The 22167-nt window shown below is 44.8% G+C and overlaps 1 protein-coding gene across 1 annotated transcript in view; it reads left to right on the top strand.

The window, feature by feature from the left end:
- Positions 1–22167, top strand: part of LRRC8C (leucine rich repeat containing 8 VRAC subunit C) — a 46315-nt gene that overhangs the window by 576 nt on the left and 23572 nt on the right. The gene's annotated exons all lie outside the window — the stretch shown is intronic.

The raw sequence follows: 22167 nt of genomic DNA, 5'->3' as shown, positions 1-22167 counted from the left end.
TGGCAGGCTCCTTGTCTGTATCGGTGGTGGTGGTGGTGGTGGGGGAGTTTTTTAAAAAAATCCATGCACTTAACTTTATCTGGACAATTTCATACTCTGTCAGCCGGCTGAGAAGGAATGTGTTGAAAAGTGGCTGTGAAAATCAGCACAGATAACTAAGAAACATCCCTTTTTCGAGAATTTGGGAAGAGCCCAGCTTGTGTGGGTAACTCCCAAGACAGAAACCTTGACTTACCACTACAGACAGCCCCTCGAGGAGACACTGCTAAAGCAAAACAAGTAGCAGTTTCATTGCTGACTTTATGCCTCAATGTAGGTGCTTAGATTGAAAGTAAAGGGGACAGTTGTCAATGGGATAAAGATATAGCTATAAATAATGTTCTGTATTGCTATAAATAAAGATTTGGTTACTGGAACTTTTTCATACTGTTAAGGTTTTCTGAGCTGCTAAGGACATAAATAGGTCTGGTTTGTAGGCCCAAAGTGCCTGTTAATTTGTGAGATGTTTGAGAAACACTGACCCACATTTTCCTTTGTCATTCAAAAACAAAATCCAGCGGGAATGATCTCCGTATCAGAAGCTACTGTTTGCATCTACTCCGCCCTCCCCTCTCCACCTATACATCTGACCAGTTTCTTCTTGCCCTCCATGCATCTGACAAAGAGAACTGTGATTCTCGAAAGCTTATGCTACAATAAAGTTGGTTAGTCTTAAAGGTGCTACTGGACTCTTTTTGATTTTGCTACTACAGACTAACACGGCTAACTCCTCTGCATCTAGAACAGGATTATAAATGATCATGGTGGCAACCTGGTTAGTAGCCACAAATTTGCCTCAGGAGACCAGGCAGAGGAGCTTTTGTAGACCAGAAGAGTGGTGATCTCTTTGAAGGCTTCAGAGAGAAAAAAGAACCACTACTCTTCCCATTTGCTACTGTCTATGGAAAATCATTAGCCACTGATCTTATGGCTAATACGGAGTAAGACTACACCTGTCTGTAAAGCCAAAATGTACACATTTCAGGAGATTTGCGGACCTCACCAACTCATCTTTCCTCTTGCATCCCTTTGGTAGTTATTATTTTGAATAATGACTAACATAGATTATGTATGCAACAGAAGGATAGTTTTTGTGGGCAAGCAGTTTTTATAGACATATTTGCAAAGCTGTTTTGAAGGTCTTACTGTAACTAAAGAAAGAAAGAAAAATACTTGGAAAGTGAATTTCATTTGTAGTCTTGAAACTCTTGATTATATCCTGCAATATCTTTTCTTGTAATGGAGTGATTTGTTTATGCGGCTGCCCAATTATTGAGAAAATACAACCACATTGAATCACAGATGATTGAATGTGATCATAGGCCTTGAAACACACAGCTCTGATTTTCACAGTTGAAATCAATTTCCATTTATATATTAGTTTGTTGGACTGTGTAATGAATTCCCCCCTCCCCAGTCACTTGAGAGGTTTTAGTAAAGGCTGCCAAATTTTCTTTATCAGCTGGCAGTTCTATTAAGAGGGAATTTGAGAGCATGGTACTTTACAATCTCCCATTTAAACAGTAAAATTGTGGCCTTGAGTGACAGCAAACTTATTAAAGGCAGAAGTGTGTGAATATTGAGGTTAAATCTGTTTGCACATTTTTATACAACTCTTAACAGTTTATCATGCCTTTTAAAATGAGCTTACAACCAATAAGAAATATAAGAGGTTTGTTTGCGAGAAGTGGTGTATATGTGATGTATCAGCTGCTGCCCATTGTGAGTTCTAGTAGTTTCATGTCATGCTTATTATAGATAATGTAGGCTGTCAGCCATGTGCAGCTGTAACCCTGCCTATGCCATACTGAGATGCCATTGGGTTAATGAATGTGTGAATGGTTTATCATGGAAGAGGGCACAGCGTTATGTCAATGGGTTATGGGTTAAATAGGTTTCTGTTTTCTAGTTTATATACTATCTTCCACACAAAATGAGTTTGACCAAACTGTCCAGTTCTAGACAAATATTGTTTTGTGCCAGGGACACTTCACTAGCTTATATAGAACTGAAGATGACTAAATGTTCCCTTGAAATGAGACGTAAAGACCCCCTTACAAACACCGGTGGTTTCTGAATCATTTCCTTTTTTCTTTTGTTGTTTTTAAACTGTTGAAGCATGCTGCTATTTCTGCACAGCATTTCCTGCAAGTCTTTCCATAGCTGTCTCTTGTCGAGTTCTAGGTTTCACAGTATTTCCCTGATGGCCATGACTTTGCTGCTGCTCTACAGTGTGTGTATTTTGTGCGTATGCTATGCTGTGTTTGATGTCATCCTAGTTCTCTAAAACAAAATACACTTTTTGTGTTCATTCACACAGTAAAGAAGGGCAACTTTTTATTGGGCAGTTTAATATCATGTGGCATACAGATCTGATGCTGATGCAAGAACCGCCAATGGAAAATTTACTACTTGTTGTCCCATGCATGCATATTTGTCGGAAAGTTAGAAAGGACATGGCATTTCTGGAGGCAGTTATGTCAGTATGATCATAAATCACCGCTAGATCCTTCTCATAAGGTCAAGTGAAGAACCTATTCTAATACAAATTTCTGACCATGACCAATCACAGAATCACTTTTTAAAAGTGGTTTTTGTGAGCATGAAATGTTATATCAAATCATCCCACTAACTGATCAGCAGTTTTTATAGATGTAGGTTTTTGATCGTCGTCGTCCTTCTGTGCAGCCCCACATTGGGACTGCGCAGGCGCAGGCCAGCCGCGGAGAAGATTCTTTTAGCTTCTAGAAATGTGACGGGGACGTTCGGGCCCACCGCGCATGCGCGCCGGTGTTCCCGCCAATTTTGAAGTACAAGTACCCGAACGTCCCCGGCATTCCCTCAGTTCCTTTTTCGCCGCCGTTCGAAAAGGTTCTTTAGCTGTCGCTCGTGTCTTCGGACTGTTCGTCGCTTGTGAGTTATTGCTTCATCTTCTGGGACACGTCTCCACCATGTCCCATTCCTCTCTATTTAAAAAATGCCAGCAATGTGGCACTAAAATGACCCACTCGGACGGTCATGACCTGTGCCTTATCTGTTTGGGCGAGGGGCACGTCGTGGAGCGCTGTAAGTTCTGCATGGCCTTCACCCCGAAGGCGCGGAACGACCGCAAGGCCAGGCTCCGAGCCTTCCTTTGGGACGCCAACCTTTTGCCGCCCAAACCGTCTGGTTCGTCCGAGAGCAAGCCCGGCTCTGTCGCTCCCTCGCCGGCTCCGCGTAAGTCGCCGGAACCGCTCCCCTCGGATCCGAAGGGCCCGCCCGTTCCGGAGAGCTCGACCGCCTCCGGTTCCGTGAGTGTTCCGTCCAGTCGGAAGGCGAAGAAACGCGCTTCGTCGAAGCCTTCTTCCAAGCCTTTGGCCACTGCGGCTTCTTCGGAGCCCCCGCCAAAAAAGGCAAAGGCCAAGTCGAAAGCCAAGGGCCGTGCTTCATCGCCGGCCCCGACATCGTTGGCTGGTTCGCCTCCCAGATCGGCCCCTCCTGCTGAGGACGTCAGGAGTCTCCTGCACACCCCTTCGCCTCCTCGTACGCCTCCTCCGGTGGTTCCGGACGACTATGAATCGTTCCCCTGTTTTTCGGAACCGTTCCAGGAGTTTGAACGCTCCCTGCCATCTGCTCCGGTCCCGTCGGAGGCCTCCGTTCCGGCGCAGCCACTCTTGTCGGTTCCGACGCCGTTTCACCGATCCGTTCCAGTGCCTGCTACTCTACCTCCGTGGCAGCCTGTCCCGGGCTTTGGGAACGTGGCCTCCTGGCAAGATTTCGTGGCTTGGATCCAGCAGTCCGCCCCCTTCCTGCCTGGCCCATCGGCGCCCTTGACCTCGGTTCCGGCGCCGTCGACTCTGCCACTTGCTCCGCCTGCTGCCCGGCCGCATCGCCATCTTTCGGCTCCCGAGCCTCGTACAACGGTTCCGACGGAGCACCCTTCGGTTCCGACGCACACCCCGGCGGTTTTCTCTGACTCCGAGGATGAAGAGGGCCTGGTGTCTCCATCAGAGTACTCCTCGGACGCAGCTTCCGACCCTTCCCCTGATGATGCTGTGGGGGAGCTCCGTTCGTCGTCTCCTAATGACGACTACAGAGTGTTCGCGGAGCAGCTAGTCCGGATGGCCGCGGCACTGGAGCTGGATGTCGCCTCTTCCACCTCGAAGCCAAAGAGCAAGCTGCTGGAGCCGCTGTACTCTGGCTCTCCTGCCTCGGTGGCGTTCCCCCCTGTCGAGGATCTCGTCGACAATGCCCTCGCGCTCTGGCAGACCCCTGCTTCCGTTCCGCCTACGGCCAAGAAGGTCGAGAAATATTATCGGCTCAAGCAGGAGGATTGCCCTTACCTCTTCACCCATCCGAAACCCTCTTCCATCGTGGCCGAGGAGGGTCAAGCTCGGTTCCGACGCGGTTCCTCGTCGGCTCCGTCGGATCGGGAGGGCAGAAAGCTAGATGGCATTGGTCGGAAGGTGTATTCTTCGGCTTCCCTGGGGTTCCGTATCGCCAATTTCCAAGTGATAATGGGCTCCTACAATCTCTTCTTGTGGAAGCGTCTATCCTCCTACCTCTCTGACCTTCCCGACGATCGCCGTGCCTTGGTCAAGGCTCTCCAGGCTGAGGCTTTCCGTTTGTCGAAGCAACAGATGACGGCTGGCAAGGACGCTGCCGACTCCGCAGCGCGTGCGATGGCATCCTCAGTGCTCTTGCGTCGGCACGCCTGGCTTCGATCTACTGCCCTGCCCCCCGAGAAGAAGGCCAAGGTCGAGGATTTTCCGTTTGAAGGTCCTCAGCTCTTCTCAGAGAAAACGGATGAGTCCCTTTCTCTTATGAAGAAGAACCAGCAGACGGCCAAGTCGCTCGGGGTTGCGCCTTCGGTTCCGCAGACGGGTCCGAGATATCGGTACGGCAGGTTCCGGTCCTATCAGTCACCCTACCAGCAGTTCCAACAGCGCCAAGGAAGGTTCTCCTCTGGTCAATCCTATGGCCACCGTTCCTACTCTGGCCAGCAGCGCCACTCTTCGAGACGCTCCGGCCGGTCCAAGGGACGACATCAGCCTCCCTCGCCCAAGCCCTCGACTTCGGCGCAAAAGCCCACGGTCTTTTGACTAGACCAGGACGCTTCCCAGTTGGCCTGCAAGGACACTGTTAATATCTTGTTCTTGGACAGGCTACGGCCTTTCTTGCCCCATTGGCGACTCGTTACTACTGATAACTGGGTCCTCTCTATTGTGGCCCGTGGTTATAAATTATCGTTTACCACTACACCCCCTCTTTCGCACCCCCCTCGTTGTGCTTCTTGTTGTAATGTTGTGTTACAAAATAATGTTTTGGAGTTGGTTAACAAAGGTGCTGTCCGGGTGGTCGATGTCTCTGCTTCCCCTTGGGGATTTTATTCGAGATACTTTCTTGTGGATAAGAAAGATGGGGGGTCTCGTCCCATTTTGGACCTTCGGGCCCTTAATACTTACTTGAGGGTGGAAAAGTTTAGGATGCTTACTCTGTCACGAGTATTGGAACTCTTGGAGTCAGGCGTCTGGATGGCCATTTTGGATCTCAAAGACGCCTACTTCCACATTTCCATCTTTGAGGGCCACAGAAAATACCTCCGTTTTACCTGTGGAGGCACTGTCTATGAGTACACAGCCTTGCCCTTTGGCCTGGCCTCGGCGCCCAGGGTGTTCACTAAATGTATGGCCACCGTGGTGGCACATTTACGGTCTAGTGGCTGTTTTGTCTATCCATATTTGGATGATTGGCTCCTGGTGGGTCCCTCCTCTGATTCCCTCCGGGCCTCTATCGCCCTCACCTTGTCCGTGCTAGACGGCCTGGGGCTAGTGGTCAATTTGGGGAAGTCTGTGTTGTCCCCAGGTACGAGCATTAGGTTCATCGGGGTCCACTTTGACTCTCTGCTGGGCCGGGCTTATCTACCCCCGGACCGCTTGAGCAGGCTGTCCTGCCTGGCCCGCCACTTCGTGCATAACCGGTTCCAAACTGCCCTCCTGATTCAAACCTTGTTGGGCCTCATGGCCTCCTCCACAGGGGTGGTGTGTTTTGCACGCCTGCACATGCGGCCTCTGCAAAACTGGTTTGTTCGGGTTTTCAACCCCCTCGTTATGAGTCAACACCGTGGGTTTTCCATCCCGAGGGTGATACAGCGGTCCTTGGTGTGGTGGACTGTCCCTGAGAATTTGTCCAAGGGTTGTCCTTTTGGTCCCTTTCTGCCGGAGGTCACCGTCTTTACGGACGCTTCCACTCTAGGCTGGGGAGGGCGTTGTGGGCGCCTGTCTGCTCAGGGTGTTTGGTCCTCCCTTGAGGTGAACATGCACATTAACCTCTTAGAGCTTAGAGCGATCCGTTACTCCCTTGCTTCTTTTGCAGATGTCATTCGGAACAAGAGGGTGCAGGTCCTGTCGGACAATACCACAGCCTGTTACTATCTCAACAAGCAGGGAGGAACGGTCTCGCTCAAGCTCTGCAGGGAAGCGACTACGCTCTGGAACTGGGCCATTACCAACAACGTCCTGCCCAAGGCCGTTCATATTGCGGGGGAGAGCAACACAGCGGCAGATGCGCTGAGCAGAGTGTTTTTGCCCCAACACGAGTGGTCCCTCAACAGGGCTTACCTCCATGTGGTTTTCCGCATGTGGGGCACCCCGCTCATCGACCTCTTCGCCACAGCCCACAACGCACAGGTTCCCCTGTTCTGCTCCCGGGCCGGGATTGGCCATCGTTCACTGGGGGATGCCTTCCAGATACCCTGGTCTCCAGGGCTCTTTTATGCCTTCCCGCCCTTCCCACTCCTTCACAAGGTCCTGTCCAGGATCAGAGCCTTCCGGACCCATTGTATCCTGATTGCCCCTCGGTGGCCTCGCCAGGATTGGTTCCCCCTTTTACTCTCCCTGTCACAGGGGCGGTGTCTCCCGCTTCCACACGCCCCAGACCTGCTACTCAGGGACGGGGTGTGGCATCACGATGTGGCAGTGCTAAATCTGACTGCCTGGCTCCTCTGCGCCCCAGACTAGGCCTCTCTGCTAGGGTGCTTAACGTGATCTTGAATGCCCGAAAACCGTCTACCAGGTTGTCCTACCAGAGGAAGTGGTCACGTTTCTCTAGGTGGTTAGCCCCCAAAGGGGTTTCCCCTTTCACTTGCCCGCTGCCTGTCATTCTGGACTACCTCCTGGACCTGTGCTCCCAAGGCCTGGCGTTCTCCAGTGTTAAGGTGCACATGGCTGCTATCTCTGCCTTCCATGAGCAGATTGATGGGAGGACTGTGTTTGCACATTGGCTGTCCAAACAGTTCCTGAAGGGCCTACTGAAGTCCTTTCCTCCTAGGGCCCGTCCTATTCCTCAGTGGAGCCTGACCCTGGTGCTCTCCCGTCTGATGCTCTCCCCTTTTGAGCCCCTGTCTACCTGTCCCTTGCCTCTGCTCACGCAGAAGGTGGCCTTTTTGGTTGCAGTCACTTCCTCCAGGCGGGTTGGGGAGTTGTCTGCTCTAAGGTGTGACCCCCCCTTCCTGCAGTTCTTCCCCGGTACGGTCATGCTCCACACTAGTATGCAGTTCCTGCCCAAGGTGGTTTCCAAATTTCACCTGCGTCAAAAGGTGGTCCTTCCTTCCTTTTTTCCTACACCCTCTTCCCCAGAGGAACGTACTCTACACACATTGGATGTGCAACGTGCTTTATTGTTTTATTTACATCGCACCAAGTGTTTCAGGAAGTCTCCTGCTCTGTTCTTGTGTTACTCTGGCCCTTGCAAGGGCTCGCCAGCTTCTGCCCAGTCCATCTCTCGCTGGATTGTGTCTGCAATTAAACTTTGTTATCAGCAAGCTGGAGTCCGGTGCCCGTTGTTGATTACTGCTCATTCTACTCGAGCACAAGCTGCCTCTGCTGCCTTCCTGCGAGGAGTGCCACTCCAGGACGTCTGCCAAGCTGCAACGTGGTCTACCGCTGACACTTTCATTAAACATTATTCTGTAGACGTGAATGCACGCCGTGAATCCGCTGTTGGCACGGCTGTTCTGCATTCTTTGTTCACATAGACACTCACACCCGCCCCCATTGGTGAGATGCTAGCTATTCTCCCAATGTGGGGCTGCACAGAAGGACGACGACGATAAACAGGGTTTCTCACCTGTAACTGTTGATCGTCGAGTCTCTTCTGTGCAGACACACATTCCCTCCTGCCTGCCCCGCTGTGAGTGCTTGGTTTACTCCATTGTTTCTCCGGCGGCTCAGGTGAACTGAGGGAATGCCGGGGACGTTCGGGTACTTGTACTTCAAAATTGGCGGGAACACCGGCGCGCATGCGCGGTGGGCCCGAACGTCCCCGTCACATTTCTAGAAGCTAAAAGAATCTTCTCCGCGGCTGGCCTGCGCCTGCGCAGTCCCAATGTGTGTCTGCACAGAAGAGACTCGACGATCAACAGTTACAGGTGAGAAACCCTGTTTTTACTAGATGTCTTTTTGGAGTATGCATGTGTCATTTGAGAGGCTAATAGCTCTGACAACTACATCCCAACTCTTTCTGGAGACACAATCAAATATAAGAAATAAAATGTGCCTTGGCACAACCCTGGACACAGCCTTATTTCCCAGTGGCTATTCCTGCAAATGTTGCATCCTTTAAAACACTGCTGTGATCAATGAAAAGTGCCACTGGGAAGCTGGGCTGTGTATGAAGGCAAGGCAGTCACAAACTATGGCTCAATTCAGGCCTAATGCCAAATCATGTTCAGTGAATAAGCATAGCACAAGCCTTGGACCGCCATCTTTCTTCTCCCCTTATGTATTGTGATTTCATCCCTCCTTTCCTGTCTGCTGTTACATCTGAACCAGCAAAGTATTATTTATATCTGCCATTCAAATTAGAATTGCAAATTATGGTTTGACATACCTTAGAATCCTGGGAGTGGTCAAGCATGAAACATGGCTTGCTAATAAACTATGATTTACCTTAAAACAAAAAGGAAGAAGGGAAATCACACCACAGAAGGGGAGTAGGTAGTACACGTTGCCTGAGTTTCCATTCTCATCCATGTAATGCCAAATCATGGTTTGCTGTCTACTTTTATTTATTTAGTTCCTTTATATTTACCTACTTCATTTATACCCCACCTTTCTCCCACTGGGAACCCAAAGTTGCTTACATCATTCTCCTCTATTTTATCCTCACAACAACCCCTGTGAGGTAGGTTAGGCTGAGAGAGAGCAAGTAGCCCCAAGGTCACCCAGCAAGCTTCCTTGGCAGAGCAGGGATTCGAACCTGGGATTCGTAGATCCTAATCTTACACTTTAACCACTATACCACACTGGCTTTCATACCACATTGGTTCTCAAGCCTATCATATGCCAGACCGCCCCTTTCATAGCACGCATGGCAAGCTATGCATGCTCTATAGAAGCTTCCATCCTCTTTCATCCATTAGCTTATTATAGTCCATGAATGCTAAACAATGTCTCTTTATTTTTATGCTGAAATCCTCTGTATTAGAAAATAGAATGAAAACCCTTTCAGTTTTATACTAGGAGCAACTACAGGAGCCATCCTAAGAAGGTTTACTCAGAAATAAGTCTCATTGGTTGATTGAGGGAAGATGGCTGCTTTTAGGTTGATTAGTTGAGACTAACCAACCTTTAGTTGAGCCTAATCAACCTTTAAACTGTGATATAAATTGAGCCCTGTGTGTGTATTCTTATAATTGTTGTTTTCCTTTCATTATGGCCTTGAGTGCCATAAGGAAGAAAGGCAGCTAATAAATGTTGGTTGGTTGATTTTAGTCAGTGGGACTTATTCCTAGGAAGGTGTTTTAAAATTACAGTCTATGATGACTTCATTAGAACTGTACTTCCTTGGTAGCACTCAACCAATTAAAGCAACCTACATTTTCTGTCTGGTGCTTTGAGGTGATTTGGAAGTTTGATGACAGTGCCCAGTGGCAGCTTTATGAGCTCTTTGAAAGAAGGGGAGCTGATTGTGACCCATTCTCCTTTGGTTGGGATTCCTGCCCACATTCCCAGGAACCTGAAAGGACCCCATTTTTACGTTAGCCATATGGCAGAATGAAATCTTGCCCTCTGTCCTTTCTAATGTCTCAAAGACCCCCTGGAAATCCCCAAGAGGTCCCAGACCCCATCTTGAGAAATGCTGGTTTAAGAACTTGATGTAAGAGTCAGAAGTCTGTTTTGCTTATATGGGGCACATACATACACCGTTTATTTAGTGAATTTATTTTTATTATCATTATTATTACTCAGACAGCATTTCAGCTACTTGGTGCTCAGGCAGTTTAAACAGCTCAGGAAGCAAATCTTAAAACAGTCTTTTTTGGAAATATATATTTTAATTAAATTGTTTTTTTCCAGTAGTATTTTCATTGTCATTGTGTGTCTGATTTTACTTTGCATTTAATCCTGGAAGGTGTATGTAATAATTCTTGCTTGATCTGAAAAGAGATGTTTCAAAAAGAATTTAAACTGCCCAAAGGAGATACTTTAATTCAGGATGAAAGGGAAAACTTGACCCCCTGCCGCCAATGGTATTTTGCAGGAGTATGGCTCTGTTTGAATTATGTGTTATACTTCCTTCACTTTTTACATCTTTGAATTGTAACGCAAACATTGTGGCTATTTAGAGTGCCACCACTATGCTTCCGTAATCTTTAACTCCAGTAAGAAAACTGTTTCTTTTTCCTTTCTTTTTCCTTTCCTGGTACAGCTCTTTTGGCCACAGCCTTAAGCCTGATCCCGTGTTAACTATCAAAGACCAAAATACTAAAACTACTATTGCCAGTAATACTGATAAAAGAATCTCACTCCAGTCACAAAAATTTCTTAATTTTAAGCTGGATTACTAAAAAGTAGGATGCCAGTGACCTGGTTATATATAGGTCCTTATCTTGTGAAAGAAAGAAAGAAAGAAAGAAAGAAAGAAAGAAAGAAAGAAAGAAAGAAAGAAAGAAAGAAAGAAAGAAAGAAAGAAAGAAAGAAAGAAAGAAAGAAAGAAAGAAAGAAAGAGGCTCTGGTTAATATTTGGGAGCTCATTCTTCTCAAGTATCAAAGTAATCCATCTTTGTCTCTCCTCACTGAAATTTGGGCATTCAATTACTAGATGAGCCAAGGTGCGTCTCATCCCTGTATTACAGAAACACCTATGTTCTGAAAAGGGAATTCTCAAAAAGCAACCTTTCATTTCTGGAGTTAATACAGCGTTCAGTCTAGCAGCCAAGAAAATATCTCAATAGTGAGGTATTATCACGGACTTTAAATATGCTGGTAAAGTATCTGGAGGTTCAAGTCCATTATAGGCAAGGGAACAGATCCTTCTTGCTTGCTGATTTGTGCTTCTGAAATCTAGCAGCAAAAACTGCTTTTTGACCCTTTGGAATGTAATATTCTCACTTCAGAAAGTAGTAAAATTGGAATAAAGCCTAATTGTTCCAGTCTCTGGTCAACCAGCCTCTTCCATTTACTCTGGAAAGGATCTTCTCTTAACCTAAAAAGGAGTTTAGATCTGTAATTAAAAAGGATCTTGATTCAAAGTCTAAATGCATCCAGCCAAGCTAGTGATTCTAATGAAGAGATTGGAAATTCTTGACGGATAGCTATACTGGATACGCACTTTGGTAACCTGGTTATTTTTCTCAGAAATTTTAATAAAAAGGAATCAATACCTTTGACCCACACACCGGCACCATAAAGTATCATTTGATTAATTTTCCCCAAAAGGTCTTTATAGCTGCTGGGTAATATTTCCCTCCTTCTCTGTGAAAGAAACGTGTCAAGGCATTTAAATATGGTCTTATCTTGTAGGAGATGGGTAGGAACTGATTTTTCCAAGATAGGTCTTGGGAGAATGTAATGCTTAAATATCTAAAAGTTGTTACTTGTTTTGTGTTGGTATCTGCCATCCTCCAATCCTTTTTTTTTCAGGCGGCATCCTCTTGCGAAGACAACTACTTTGGATTTCTCAGCATTTATAGTTAAGCCTTCATCAGTACAGTAGGAGTTAAAGCTAGCCAGCATGCGTTTCAATCCTATCGATGTGCAAGATAGTAGAGCAGTATCATCAGCATAAATTAGGATTGAGAGATCTTGATTGTTGAGGGTAGGTGCAGGTGGGCAGGTCCTGAAACTGCTTTAACAATATAATTAATGTAAAGATTGAATAAATAGGGCGATAAAAGAGAACCTTATTGGACACCTTTAGAGGTTGGAATGGGATCTGTAGTCTGGCCTTCAGGGCTACATCTGATTTTCACTTCTGTGTCAAGGTATAATCTAGTCAATAGCCATAGCAAGCGCCTGCTGATCGTAGTTTCCTTTAGCTTCTGCCATAGTCTAGTTCTAGATATGCTATTGAATGCAGAGCGTAAGTCCATGAAGGCTACATATAAATGATTATTTACTGTAGTGGTATTCTTTTAAATCATATGAGCCAAGACCAAGCAGTGATCAACTGCAGAGCATCCTTGGCAGAACCCACCTTGTTCTTCACTCAAAATTTCTGACTCCTCCATCCATTCCTTCAATCTTATGCTTAAATAAGCTTCATATAGTTTCCCAATTACTGAGAGGAGGGTAATTGGGTGATAATTCTGTGAGTCCTGCCTTTTCCCTTTATTCTTGAAGATCAATACCACCAGAGCTTTCTTCCAGATGGGTGGAATACTTCCCGAATCATTTATCATAGAAAAGAGGGGAGTTAAAACTTCTGCTCACCAGATTTGATTGTAATAGATCTATTGGTCCATCCATTTCTTGTGCTTTTCCCAATTTCCTGTTCTTTATTAGGTGTTCAGTGGTCTCAACTGACACTGGTGGCCAGGATTCCAGTTCCCTGATCTCAACCAAATTTTCTTCTTCTCTATTACTGGTTGTATCCCCTTCATATAGATGACTAAAGAAAATAAATCTGAGGAGCTGCAAAAGGGGATATATGAAACATTCTTAGCACTGTTGTTTAAAGTACACCAAAACTGCCTGTTGTTTCCATCATGAGTAGCAGATATCAAAGCTCTCCATTGTTTCATCAAAGTTAAGTTTTTCTTGTAGATTACTAGTCATTTCCATCCCTCCTTAGCTGTCTTAAATCTAGTAAAAGTATATTCTGATCTCTTCAGTCTAAACTCTTTGTGATAGGCTCTCACTTTTCTTAGGAGGGTCTGGTATTCATAATCATACCAATCATTCTTCCTTTGCTTTGATCGATTAAAGCAAGGTAGCTGGTATACAGAGTTACAGAGATCTATTATCTGACTCAAAGGATCATAATAAGATGTCACATTTACCGCTGAGGCACATTTATTGTGCAAAAGGCGACACTCCTGCGAATGGAGTATTGAACCAATTTCTTGTGATATCAGTAGTGTCCATTTCCTTATTTTTATATTCTGGTTGGTGTGCTCTACGTACGCAGTTGGAGATGGTAGCTTAACTACTTGTTTATCTACAGTTAGAGTTAGCAGAAGGGGGAGATGGTCACCCCCAAGAAAGTAACCCACTTTAAAATCACAGATCCTAGTTAGCACCTCTTCTGGTGCCAGGCAGTAATCTACTATACTGGCACCTTTATGGGTAAAACAAGTAAGCACCCCTTCAGGATCCACCAATTTATTTCCATTTACTATCACAAGGTTGTGGGAGAGTACTAGATTTATTAATTGTTAGCAGCTGTATTTATCCCTTGGTCCTTTCCTATTCTGTTTAAAAGGAGGTCACTATATGAGAAATCATTCTTGTTTGTGTCAAACATCTCTAAAATTATATTAGATCCATTTGCACCCATTCGGGCATTAAAGTCCCCTGTTATTATTAAATAATGTTTTGGTAGCCCTTCTCTTGCTTCTGAGATGAATTCATCCAAGTTGTCCCAGTTTCTTACTAGTTCTTCTTTCCTTAGGACAGAGGGTAAATATGCTGTTATCAATAATAAGGAGATTATTGGGAGGACCAAAAAGACCGCAGTTGCTAGAGAGGTAGAGCCACTGTTCTCACCTCCTTTATATCCAAGGAGTTTGCAATTAGACATGCTAATCCTCCACAAAAGCACCCCTTTTTGTTATATCTTTCAGCACTAACTGAGAAGGTAACATACCCTTCTACGAAGATTTCTTCTGGGACCCATGTTTCAGAAGAAATCTTTTTAATAAGGCCATAAGGAAAAAATATTTAAGGTTGTAACATATCAAAGTTTTTTGAAACCCAGTTCTGAACATTTACATTGGTGTCCTCTTGCTGTGCATTTGTAATATCACAGGCCACAGATTCAGAGAACTGCATGGCTAGCTCCACATATCCACTGGGATTTTGCATCTCCAGTTTTCAAACAGCAGTCCTGTCCCCTTGCACAGAAAGGTGATTTTGAAATGCAGAAAAACTCAAAAACAGATTTAATACATTATAGGGGCCTGAATAGGCTAGACAGGACCTTGGTAATTGTGTTCTTAGGAAGAGGGACAGGACAGCCTAAGAAATGGAAGAGTTCCATCCAGACTAATTACCAGATAGTTTGCCTTTTTTCCATCCAGCTATCCACTTCACCCTTAGAAAACAGCACTGCAGAGGCTGACTGTGAAATCTCTTTGATTATTAGTAGTAGACTCCATAAAAAACTGCCCCAATGATGCTTTCTTGGGAGATCTGGATTAGAGAGACCTTGACAAGTGATGCTTTTCAATATATTGTTCCTTTATCTTGCTTTCTATCTAACAAGCTCTGAATTCAGTCTGAAGGCTTGGTGTACTTTGAAGAAGGAAAGTAGACGAGAAGCATTTGGGGCTGAGTTTATGCTAATCCAGACGCCTGAAGGTTGCTGTTTGCTAAGAAATGCTGCAGGTAGTAAAAGGCCTCCTTGTTTGACACACAAGTGAGGCAGAATGAATCCGTTGTGTACAGAAGCCATAACTTATGAAAGCAACCTCTTCTGTGACTTGCTTTAACTCCACCATGCTATGATCCTAAACTAACATTTCTGATGAGGCAACTGCCTGAAATTCAGAACGAACACTTTTATAGATGTTCAAGAGTTGAAATGCACCAGTAACATTTTTGTGGAGAAGCCATGTGTGGAGTTCTGCTTGATATCCAGTTTAGAGAAAAAGCAACAATGGTATCAGTGTGAAGTGCCAGTTAATTTTTTTGTCCATTCTTTGTGTGTGTGAATGCAGTACAGTGGTTGGCTGTATTTGATATGCTTTGAAACATGTGGTGTTTACAAATTTTAATCATTCATCAATAAAAAGAGTCTTTACCTAAATAATGAGGCGCTTCTCCCATTGATTAGAGGGAAATCTGATTGATGGTGTGAGCAGATGGTGAAATCTGACAGAAGCAACAGACGAACTATGTCAGCTCCATCTAAAACCGCTTCCATACTGGATACTAATGCAGAACGTCCAGACCTGTGTTGCAGAATTGGGTAGAGTCATGGGTGAAGGGAGACTGCATATATATATGGTACAACAAAAAGTTTTCTACTGAATTATGATTAAATGTTACGGTTAAAAAATGGGTTGTGTATTTCCTTAGGAGGAGGTGCTGTGTCCACACCCAGGGCTTTTTTTCAGCTTGAACGTGGGGAACGGAGTTCCAGAACCTCTTGAAAATGGTCACATGGCTGGTGGCCCCGCCCTCTGATCTCCAGACAGAGGGGAGTTTAGATTGCCCTCCGCGCCGTGGCGTGGAGGGCAATCTAAACTCCCCTCTGTCTGGAGATCAGGGGGCAGGGCCACCAGCCATGTGACCATTTTCTCCGAGGGTCAAACCACTGAGTTCCACCACCTCTTTTCCCAGAAAAAAAGCCCTGTCCACACCTATTGACTTGGCAATGGCTACCATCAGTGAGACATGACTTTGAGGTTCAGGGCAGGATTTGGATACAGAATGTGGAAATGACCATAGAGACAGAAATGCTAGATGGAGACAAAACCCTTGGCCTAGTCCAGCTCCTAGTAGCTTAAAAAAGGTATGGTGGCAAAGTATGGTGGGTGTGACCAGCCATGATTGGTGGTACAAAAGTTCTGCTATGCACTATTGATACTATGCTTGTGGGTGGAATTACAGCTTGTAGTGAAATCTCATCCATACTGGAAATCTTTTTTTTGCCCCTTTATCTCCATTATGAACAGGAAGAAATTTTGGCATAAACAGTGCTATCCTAAGCTGCACTGCATCCTTCTGAGTCCATTGAATTAAATGGCCTTAGAAGTGTGTAATTTTTCTTGTAGGAACCCAGGAGGTTGTCAGTGTAATTTCGCGCACACACACACACTCAATCTCATGCCGTTGAGATCTGCAAGCTCTATATTCACATCCAGCTGGATTTTCTTACATGCACAAACTCCCATCTACATAGCATCAGTGCAGGTAACAGAAGCGCAAGCCCGTGGCACTTCCAAGGGGCATACACGCTATAATCTTTGAAGCCACATATTTAATTGGATAGCATGGAAGACAGTTCTCTCTATAGTCTGTCTGTGTAGTGCTTGCTAATGTCTATATGGAGAAGCCACTTATACAGAGTGAATGGGAAGGAGAACCACATCATCTGGCTCATTTTGTAGTTCCTATATGTAGCAGTGAAATGGGACCAAACCACAGAGAAGTTGTCCTCATCCAAATTCTTTTTTGATATCTGTTTCCCCACAACATTTCTGAAACTCTCACAAGCTCACCATTTCCATACTTTAATCCTCCACCACTTCAACTTTCATACTCATTGATGAAACTCAGTTCTCTTCCCTCACCAGTGTCCTTCTCATCTAACATAGAGCAGAACCACAAGTGACAAAAGGCACAGATTGGACACTTGTCTGCTTCCCTCAAGTTTTGATGGGAAATGTAGGCATCCTGGTCTCGCAGCTTCGCTCTCTGACTGCTGTCCAATGGACTTTTCAACTGTCATTTGTCCAACATTCCGCCAAGCTGCCTACATTTCCCATCAAAACTTGAGGGAAGCAGACAAGTATCCAATCTGTGCCTTTTGTCACTTGTGGTTCTGCTCATAGGCTGCATCCATACAGGAGTGAGAAAAGGCTCCCTTCATTGCAGAAGCAACCGCAAGTAGTGAGGAAGCAGGTAGGAAGGGCATCCATGTGGCCTTTGCCCGTGCTGGTCACTGCTGTCACTGCCCCCACTCCTCCCTTCCCCTTCTGCGTCTTTCGCATCAGTGACAATGTGATGATAGTCCAGCCTAGTGATCCTCCTTTTCCCCCCACCCCAAGCTGAGGTGCAATATAAAGTTACACCACATCTAAGCTGGAAAAAGGAAAAAAAGCCTTTTATGGGGCTAAAAAGTAAGGGAGGAGTGCAGAATTTAGCTCCACCCTTGTTTGTGTAGTCTGCAGATAGAGCATCCACATGGTTGCTCTGTCGCTGCAAGCCCGCAGAACCACCTGAACTGAAGGAGGTATTTCTTTGATCCTTCTTGAAGGGGAAAGTACTGGGAGGCCCATGAATCATACTCTCGGTGAGCACAACACTATGTGGAAGATCCTTTTAAATACATGGGCATACAGTTCTCTATTTGGGGAGGAAACCTCAAGTGGAAGCCGTTTTAGTCTGGAAACAGACAATAGTTTTTTCAGAGAAGTCAAGATGGTTTGGCAGAGAGAAGCGTTGCTCATAGAACATCCCACTTTCAAAACAAAAGGCAACAGTGGGGCAAGTGACATACTGGGGGAAGCAAAGCCTCTTGCATGACTTTTCCATCTTTGTTATTGTTTGTCTACAGCCTTAGAAAGAAAGTCTTATAGGATGAGATCCTGTGTTGCTTTTATGATTTATATCAAGAGCAGAGTTGGCATGAAACGACATGAAGTAACCAGAACAGTTGGGAACCCATAAAAATGCACCCCCTTACATATACTAACATTACACCCACCCACTCCTAGAGAAAGCCCAAATAGCTAGCGTTTAAAAATTGTGTTGCCATCACAGTGTGCTTTAAGAGGATTTATATCAAAGAATTTTAAAACAAAGTGAAATTGTCTCGCAATGTTTTGCAGAATCTTAATGCCAGATTGAGATGTTGGTATAAAAATGGTTCATTTGGGTTATTAAACTAATACATTCTTGAAAACTTTCCATTACCTTAAAACCACTGGTCTAACTTCAAAGTTTAGATTTCATGTCCCTTAATGTTGATTTTTTGAACTGTGACATTTGTAGTTATGATCAACAAAATGAGGTACAGCTTGCCAAAGATATGAACAGTTGGCAAAAAGTAGGACTTGTAAAAGGAGATTCATTCATCAGCGTTTCCCATCCACTTTCTCAAAAGAAAGAGCTCACAAAACTGAACAAAGGGCGTTTCATTTTGGCCTGCGTTCATCTCCCCACCCAGGAACTCAAATATCCTGCATTCCTATTAGGAGAAGTATTATTGATTTCTGCTATAGAAGGAATCCAATATTCTAATGGCTTGAGAACCAATAACGTGCTTGCCAAAATGAATACTTTCAGAAGGACAGTTTTGATAGATTAGTGCTGACAAAAAGTGGCGAGCAGGGGCAGGAGGGTGAAGCAAGATCAGTTCTAACTGCCACAATACGAAGTGTGGTACAGAGCTACAGTCAACTGCCCAATTCTACAAATGGAATAGAAGCAGCCGAGCCTGTCCGTTTGCCTTTGAAATTGTTTACTACCAAGGAACAGCAATGCAGAATTCTATTTATTTATTTAAAACATTTAAACCTTTCCACCCAAATGGGGTCACCAAGGAAGACCCCAAATAGGGCCCCCAACAGAATTTTACTGATGTTGGGGTGTCCATCTCCTCCTCTGTTCCTAATATGTTGCTCCATCTCTAAAAAAAACCCTGTTACAATAATGCTGTGTCACACAGAGACTAGCAAAGAGCTCTTATGTGACAATACAGCTTGTTGTTACGGCGCTGGAAATTGACTTGAAGTTAGAGATGTCCTTTTGTACTGGCATTGGGACCTTGATGCCTCACCCCACAAACTGCTCTCTCAGATCCAGATTGGACATGATGTACAGGCACATCTTGTATTTTTCCCATGATTTTATTTTTTAACTTAAAGTAGCCTCAGAAACAAAAGAACAACATGGATAGGAGGGTCCACTTAGTCCTTTTCTCTCCAGCCATCTTTCCAGTCCCAATCGTTCCCCCCTCGAAGCAGTTTTTCTCTATATGGTAGTTCTTTGTGTACATAGATCCAGAGGAGTTAGCCATGTTAGTTTGTAGCAAAATAGTATAGAGTCCAGTAGCACTTTTAAGACTAACCAATTTTATTGTAGCATAAGCTTTCGAGAACCACAGCTCTCTTCTTCATCTTGAAAGCTTATGCTATAATAAAGTTGGTTAGTCTTAAAGGTGCTTTGTGTACATGATTTTTCTATCCAAGCCAGCCATGTGAGTTTTCACATGCAATAGGATATCTAACAAGACACCTGAAGTTCACAGAATGGTGGCAAATGCAATTTATAGCACATCCTGTGTCAGTCAGTATCCCTGGGATTCCCAAACACTGGCATAAAAATAATGTAGTCAACACAGTAGAAGAAGTCAGCTAATACTTATATGGGGAAACATCTGATATGACAGGTGCAAGGCAAAAGTTGCAAGCCAGTAGTTCAAAAAAAGATAGAAGAATGGGGAAAAGGACAAGGGGTATAATGATAAATACAATATCAACTGTGCAAATATCCTTGTCGATATCCCTCCTCCACTAGTCATCCATAACAGTCAGAATGTTCTGTGTGCCTCATTATTGTGAGTTCCTTCTTAGTGTACCAGGCCTGGTTATGACCTCAGCTCTGCTGTCCACATTTGAACCTGTCTCAGGAAGGATGCTAGGGTCTTTCCACCTGCCTCTTTATACTTGGTCCAGACTAGAGGCGGGCACAAACCGAAATATGAGCCAAAGTTTGACATGAACTGGGCTGGTTGATGGTTCGCAAACCAGTGGTTCGTGGGAGCTCATTTCTCATGAACCATGACAGATTTTAGCCTGGTTCGTTTGGTTCGTATTTCAGTTTGTCACTGCAGACAGCCTGACACCAATCAATCAGTTTCCTAGGCAGTGGGGGGGATGGGCTCTCTCCAGACCTTCTGCTGGTGACGTTTTCATGAACCGAACAAACCAGTTTGCTAACTGGAGGCAAGTTCGTGAGCTGCTGACACATATTCAGCTTCAATGGTGGATGTGGCAATAAAAGTTTGTTTCTGGCTTGTCCAGTTTCCATAGAAGAAAAGGTATCCGCTGGTTGATTTGTAGTCTATCTCCTCAGCAAAGTTAGCGTCCATGTATCCAACTAGAATTGGGTTGTCACAGGGTGAAAACCCTAGCTTCAGGTTTGCTGTTCCATTCAGGTATCTGGCTACTCTTTTGACTGCTTCCCAGTCAGTTTGGTTGTGTGCACTTGTTTTTCTGGTCAGGATCCCAACTATTGCGCATATATCTGGTCTTGACACCTTACTCAGGTAGAGAAACTTTCCAATTATTTCTCTCTATTTGACATTGTCCTTTAGTGGTACTCCATCATGGCATTTGATGTAAACTTGCTCTAGTGGTGTTCCCACTGGTCTGGCATCTTGCATTCCTAGTGATTCCAAGAGTTCCAGGATCTTTTGTTTCTGGCCTAGGAGAAAACTTCCATTCTGGGTTCTTTCAATCTGTATCCCCAAGTAACTGCAGGGTTCACCCAACTGCTTTATCTCAATGTCCTTATTTAGTTGAGTAACAATTTCTTTGGCTTGTTCACTGCTGTCACAACAGAGGATCAGGTCATCCACAAAAGAAAGCAGGTACTGATATTGTCCATTTATCATCCTTGTAAATAGGCAGGGTTCAGCTTATTTAAAATTCAGCTGTGACAGTCGCTTTCTTAATTTCTCATTCCATGCTCTTGCAGATTGACGTAGTCCATAGATGCTTTTGTTGAGTTTGCAAACTAGAGTCTCTTTGCCTTTTTCTTTAAATCCCTCTGGTTGAGTCATGTAGATTTCTTCGTTCAGTTCTCCATTGAGAAAGGCTGTTTTAATATCAAGGTGTTCAATATGTAATCCTCTGGAAGCTGCTATGCTAAGTCGTATTCTTATTGTTGAATGCTTTGTAACTGGAGCGAAAGTTTCAGAAAAGTCGATTCCAGGTTTCTGTGTATATCCTTTAGCTATGAGGCGGGCCTTGTACTTGCCGATGCTCCCATCTGCATTGTGTTTCACTTTGAATACCCATTTGCACTCAATGGGTTTCCTCCCAGCTGGCAGTTTTGTAAGAGTCCATGTTTGGTTTCTGTGAAGTGGGTTGAACTCCTCTTTTGCAGCATTAATCCATTTGCCCTTTTCATGTTCATGCAATTCAGGCATCTCAGTCCAGTCTGCTGGTTTATATGCAGTTTGCACTCTTGCACAGGATTCATATCTCTGTGGTGGCACACCTTTGTTTTCCCTTGCTGAGTGCGTCACCTTGTTCTCTGTGTCTGTGTCATCTGGCTAGGCTTCACCTGTTTCCCCTTCTTGTCCCAGGATCCCTGCCTCTGCCCCTTCTGAAGGCGAGGCCTCTTTGAGTTCCTCCTGGAGATTGGCATCAGCATCAGCATCAAGCAGCCTCGAAACCAGATCACAAAAGTATGGATCATTAGCTTCATGGTTAGGTGGCACTGCTGGGTCAGGTTCTTTGTTCTCTGAGAACACATATCTCTTGTTAAAGTAGACATTAGAAACTTTCACTTCAAAGGTTCTTTGATTTAAAATTCTGTACCCTCTTGGAGCATACCTCACAAGAATGCCCAGCTTGCCCCTTCTCTTCTTAGGGATGCGGGCGTAAGCTTTAGCACCAAATGATTTAATATGCTTTAATCCTGGGTTTTTCCCATACCAGCGATAAAATGCAGTTTGCCCTTTGGCTCTGCAGGGTTCTGTTGTAGAGGTAAGCTGCTTCTGGCCAGCAAAAGTCAGGGAGCTGTGCTTGAAACAAAAGGCATCTGCCCATTTCCTGTAAAGTTCTGTTAAATCTTTCTATTGCCCCATTTTGATTTGGGCTATATATTACAGTTCTTTCATGTTTTATTCCCTTATTATCAAGAAATGCCTGGAATTCACTGCCACAATATTCAGTCCCATTATCTGTAAACAGGATTTCTGGGGCTCTCTCAAACTGATTTCTCATGGTAGCCACAAAGTTCTTAAATT

The sequence above is a fragment of the Eublepharis macularius genome, chromosome 5, assembly GCF_028583425.1.
Source record: "Eublepharis macularius isolate TG4126 chromosome 5, MPM_Emac_v1.0, whole genome shotgun sequence".
Lineage (NCBI taxonomy): Eukaryota > Metazoa > Chordata > Lepidosauria > Squamata > Eublepharidae > Eublepharis > Eublepharis macularius.
The sequence above is the reverse complement of the archived record's forward strand: the minus strand, read 5'-3'. Positions and strand labels throughout refer to the sequence as shown.